The sequence below is a fragment of the Rhincodon typus genome, chromosome 12, assembly GCF_021869965.1.
Source record: "Rhincodon typus isolate 14 chromosome 12, sRhiTyp1.1, whole genome shotgun sequence".
NCBI lineage: Eukaryota > Metazoa > Chordata > Chondrichthyes > Orectolobiformes > Rhincodontidae > Rhincodon > Rhincodon typus.
The window spans coordinates 47,272,591-47,278,808 of NC_063343.1; positions in this window are offsets into that span (position 1 = coordinate 47,272,591).

Sequence of the window (6,218 nt, forward strand, 5' to 3'; positions counted from 1 at the left end):
GCGTCACTATATTGAGCCTTGTCACCTCCACTGAACAATATGAATCAAGTACACAAGTTTCAGATACATTTTTATTCCTGGGAGATTCTGGGTAGAATTTGATACCTTTCAACATGGCAGATTTGGGTGGGCTGGATAGTGTTTGATATTTAAATCAAGAGGGAGAGTAGCGGGTGGGCAAATTACAGACCTGATACAGTTGGGGAGGAAAGGGGCCCAGTCTCTCATCAGCTTTGCCACCAACCGAGCCCACTTAAGACCCTCATCATGATGCTGCTGGTATCCACTCACCCGCAGGCAGAGGACTTGCCATGCTGCAGGCTCAAGAAACAAATCCTGCTAGGATTGCCTGTGGGCTCCCAGTGGGGGTAGGAGTGAATGGTGATTGGGAGCACTCACTCAAAAGGCATTTAATGCCTTATTGAAGGACCTAAACTGGGAAAATGGAGCACAAAGATCCACCCCTCTTGCCCATCCCATTCCTCACAAAAAAACCCCTCCTGGTAACATCATGGGTCTGCACCATGGCAATCCCAAGTGGGTGTTCTACAGGCAGCCTCCTGCCTGGTGCAATGAAAGGATGCAAGTTTCCAATTGTCCAGCAGCTCATGGCGAGTGAGACTTTCACCCTCAGGATCCTTGATCCAAGAGGGTGCTCACAGCTGCCCAATTAAATGCTTGGCTGGCATTCAATTCAGCAAGGTTTCTTGGCAAGAGGCAATACAGGATTCTTGTCGGCTCTCCAACCAGTGAGCCCATCTTTTGTTTCTTAAACCTTGCTTAAATGCTCAATTGCTTTCAGGCAATGTACTGGGAACAGTTTGGGTCCAAGAAGTCTCCACTAGCCACATCACCTGTCAGTTTGGAGAGCTGCCAGTTTCAAGTACCACATTCTCTCCAGTACACCCTGCATAAATCTATGGAGGCACTGAGAAAGTTATGCAATAATCGATCCAAATAAACATAGACGGAAATGAGTGTTCTTAGCTGCTATTTACAAAGAAAACTTTTTTACTTTAAATAGGTTAAGGCCGTTACAATAATGGATGTAAGGTATTTTAACACATGATAAACATGCCACAAGACTGGTATTTTGAATTAGACTAATTGTGGTGGACATTAAATCAAAATGGGAGCAGCTTTGAAAGAGAGTGGAGGGTTGTAACCAATGTCAAATAATTAATGCTCATTTGAGTTTTTGTGGGCGATTCAAATAAGAGGCAGAGATCACAGTAGTGGAGGTGGAGTTACATCCATGACCTCATTCATGAGGAGAATGTCACAGTCAAAAACCTGGAATTCCTTACCAAACAACTTTGTAGGAGTATCTTTCCCACAGACTGCAACAGTTCAAAACAATGGCACCTTTTGCAAGAAACCTACTGACAGTAAATGCATGTTGGGTTTTCCAGCAAACCCCCACATCTCAAAGAATGACAAAAAAAAAGGTCATTTAAGCAATGCTTCACATCTTAAGCCCATGAAGGTAATAAGAAAACTGTACTTACTTACTTCTGTAGTTTTTGAATTCAACAAATAATTCATACATTTATGTTGATATACAAGGAATGAAATACAAGTAAATCAGGCACGACTCAAGAATAATAGGTTACTAATAACTTGCAACAATCGCGGGAATTTTCTTGTAAATAATTGTAAATTGCTTGATAAATTTGCCAATTAATTAACTTGCATTAATAGGATCACGAAGCACAAACTAAAATAGAATCAACTGTCAACAAAACAGTTCTAATTTGATAGAAGGATAAACATTACAGTACTCAGGATCAAGAATCAAAACTCTAATCTGGGGTTTATGGTGGGAACATAGACTAGTTTCACTGTTGCATTTTATGATGCCACGTGGAAACCCTCAAGAGGTTACAGTCCAGGTGTTCATAATTCTACCATTATCAGAGAACATGCAAAACTGAGATAATCTTAATAAACCAGAATGTTGTCATATACTGAGAACATGGACAATGGGGAAAGTTCATGGAACAGTTTAAGAGTCTCTGTTATACAATTAATTATCATTACAGCGCTGTTTAAATTGCTCTATGGAGTAAACTTGATGACCATGATAGAACAAATAATATCCTTTTCATTCATCTGCAAAGGGAAAATAGCCACTGGCAGCATTCAGTAATAGTGTTCAGGAAACCACCTCAAGAATAAAGCTTAATATTAAAACTTAAAATAGAAGAATTTCCCCGGTATTGTTTAAGTTTCCAACTGTCACGGTAAACTGTCAGAATAAAAGGCATCAGAATTGACTCATCAATTGATGAAACATGCATGATAGATGTAAACTTTTAAAAAATTGCACATTGAAGAAATATTCCTTTTAATAATTCAATTACACTCCAGTTTCAAAAATGTACACTAATATGAGATATTTAAAAATGAAGTCAATGCAATTAAGATCATTCATTAAAAGGCAATTAAAACAAAACAATTTGGCAGGAAAACAGAGAGTGTAGCCCATAACACTGAAAAAAAAAATTATGGATGTGTCACAAAGGACTAGCAAGACACAAGAGAAACAAAACTATGGTGGTGGTTATCACGGGTTGTGTTCTACAGTGTAACAGCTGTCATCAGGATCAGCTAGAAATGAAAGTAAATTTCCACTGTTCTCCTTTATTTCCCTTACAAATAAAAATGGTCTGGTCATCATTGAAACAGCATTTCCAATCAAATGATCACAGTGGGATATGATTTAAGTTCAGTTGACATTTTTTGTAGGATATCCTGACTGTTTCAAAACGTTCCTGTTGCATAAATCTAACACTTTCAACTCTCATTTTGAGCTCAGTTTACAGGAATTTTATTTTTTAAAAAAAGTGTCATGTTTGGCACTGTTCTCTCTCAGACACCCGGCTGGGCACCTACTGGCACCACCCTGTCTCGTGAGGAAAAGAGCACACGGATATCATATATCCCCCATATCCTCCACTGTCTGGTCACTGTTGCTGACAGTGATGTTTCGAGCAATGGAGTGCAATTTTGTACATAGATCCAGCAGACATAGCGCACGTTAAGATAGTATACTTATAATGGTGGTAATGGGAGAACAGCACAGTAATGGACAATGATTCTTACTTGGTTACCAGGGAATAGAGATTTCAGCATTACTACATGAACAGTCACTGCTCTCAACTCGTCAGTGTTGAGATGACAAACATTGGGCACCTGACCATCCATCTTGGTTCTTTCTGCTTTATTGTGGAATAGTTTCCCCTGAAAAATGCGAAAAGGGAGGGAATGAGCGAGTTGGAAGTGGCTGGCACAGCTGTCAATGCTGATACAGATGCGGGAAATGTGCAGAGTTCTCCACACAGTGGGAGTAGGCAGTGCAAAGACCATGCAGGGTTAGTAGCGTGGGTTGTTGCAGTGGGTGAGAGAGTTGCATGCAGTAGTGAGAGAGACAGACAATGAACTTGGTGGGAATTGGTCTGGTTGCAGAACGAGTGAGAGGTAGCAGAGAGCTGATGATGGCACTTACCTCACAGAATGGAAGGGCACGGACCTCCTTGCAGCACTGCTGCACATTCCTCCAGACTGTTGCCACCACACTGACCTGGTGCCAATCTCAGATCAGACTGGCAAGGTAAGGTGGCTCAGTCTCCTCTAAGTTTATGGATAGGGAACAGCCCTTCTCGGCACTGCCCCATCCACCAGAACTTCTGAACCCCTGCTGGCAAAATCAGGGTGCCAAGTTGCATATGCCCCCCCTCTCCGGGGCAATTCTTCCCACAAAGGAACTGTGCAGGGCAGCTCTGAACTGATAGGGTTTGAGCTGGTACCCAACTGTGTTTTAAGTATGGCACCAGCTTTGGGAACCCTGGCACACACATACAGTGGGGAGTACTTCCATCTCCAGTGAGAGGGAAGACAGGACAAGTAGGGTGCCATAGACGTATAGTGCATAGCTACCGAGAAGAGTTTTACAAAATAGCATGAGATCTCTCACTAGGACTCAGAGACAATACTGCATCAGACTCACCAAAATTGCGGATTTCAGGCAAAATATTATTTTGAGGCTTTACATCTTGCATTCATTTGGACAACTTACAATTATCTAAGTGTAGGGAAAGCAACCATTACACTGAATGAGAAGATAGTGCTGATTGGTAGGCAAATGGATCAGAGGCATTGCCATAGAGAAAGCACCAGTTACTGATGACTGACAGTTAATTGTTAAACTTTGTTTAAATTTTAACCCATGCTGGTTGACGCTGATTGAACAAAACATTGTTTGGAGAAATGAGCCAGAGAACGGCCGTCAGCTATCTTGTAGATGGAATAGATGCAGTGTGTGGACGTTTTCTTTCTGATATAGGCAACAAAATGAGCGACAACCATCCTGCCTCATTTCTCAGAGCAATGCCTGGACCAGAGTCAGCTTGCCGGGTTTAATATTCAAACAAAGCTTGGTGGTTAATTCCCTGTCATCATTACTCAATGCATTCTCCATGCCAATGATTCTACTAACCAAAACTTGCTCTCAGCATATGAATGTAGTTTTCCATTATTTTGGTCTTTCTTATGAACTGACCTGATAATTCAATACAAAAAGCATTGACAAAATGTGTCTTTTTTCAATCAATACTCAAGGTCTGTACTACCAAATGACTATTTCTCAGAACGCCTTAAGTTTCATGAACCTTTTCCCTGCAAAAGATACCAAGTCTTACGAAGGCATAGTTACACAAATGCTGTTGACACTATTTCTTCAGTAAATGACAATTTTTCATGCAAGGCGTTGCAGCTGATCTAATCAGACATCCACACATTGCAATATGCACAAGGAGCATATTGGTTCTCTTTTCACTTCCTAAACCAGGGAATAGATCTCAATTCTAGCACTCCTTCCAACTATGCCAAAACACAACTTGTCATGGGATCTCAAGTTTAGAGGCTAATGCAAAATCAAGATTTCTTGCTTTTACCAGCTCCTTGACAATGACTGGGAACACTTCTGCTGAATAAGCAACATTTTCATCGGCTATAGCAATGAAATCAAAGACCGCATGCACAGAATTTTTTTTAAACTCAGTTGTATTACCATGATAGCTAGGAAATGTATGAGCTCCTGATTTGCGTAGTAAAGGCCAACATTAATAAGCAGTAATGTTTACATAGTGTTAGTGCCACAAACCTATAATGAACAGATTATTAACAGCATGATTTGCCAGTTCGTTGGAAGCTGATAAGAGCTGAAGGAGGTGTGCGATCTGCGACAGCACTAGTGTTGCAATGATAAAAAGGATCCTGCTTTATGTTCAACAAAGCCCCCGTCAACAGGACTACCGCAGATGGGGCAGAGTGTTTTAGTCTAATATTATACAGAAATGTGTGCCTGTGAATTCCAAGCACCGTTTTAGAATCACACAGAGGCGGCCCTTTGGCCCATGTTTTGTATTTGTTAAAGAAAGCAATGAATCCAAGTCTTTGCCATTTCCATTATCCTCCTCCTTTTAAAAAAGAACCTATGCTGGCATAAAAACTGAAAGAACTGCGGATGCTGTAAATCAGGAACAAAAACAGAAGTTGCTGGAAAAGCTCAGCAGGTCTGACAGCATCCGTGAAGTAGAAGGTCAGAGTTAACCTTTCGGGTCCAGTGACCCTTCTTCAGACCTATGCTGGCATTTGCTTCCACAGGGCTAGGACTATTGGGTCCCTTGAATGCAACTGACCTTTCCACGAAAAACATGGCATCCATACTTGAGCACTTCATCCAAGGGGTGTGTGCTCATGCACGCTTGGTTTATAACAATAACTGCTAATGATTGCAGCGTTTAGTCCCACTAACTCTTCAGATACTGAAATAATTCATGTTATTTATCACTTAACTGCCAAGCAATGACAAATCTTCAACAAGAGAGAAGCAAACTCAAGATTGAGACATTCAGTGGAATTACCATGGCTAACCCATCCTTTTTTCCATGCATAGATGTTTAAGACTTAAACAATCACTGCAATTACAGAACAGGTCAGAGTTTGAGAATTTTGCTGTGAGTAACTCACCTTCTGGCCTCCCAAAGCTAGTTCACTATCTACAAGGCACAAGTCAGGAACACTGCTCATTTGCCTGGATAACTGCAGTTCCAATAACGCAAGAAACTTAATACCATCCAGGTCAATAGCAGCCTGGCTGATTGGCACCACATCCACCACCCTGAAAAAATTCACTGTCTGTACCACCAGCAGCG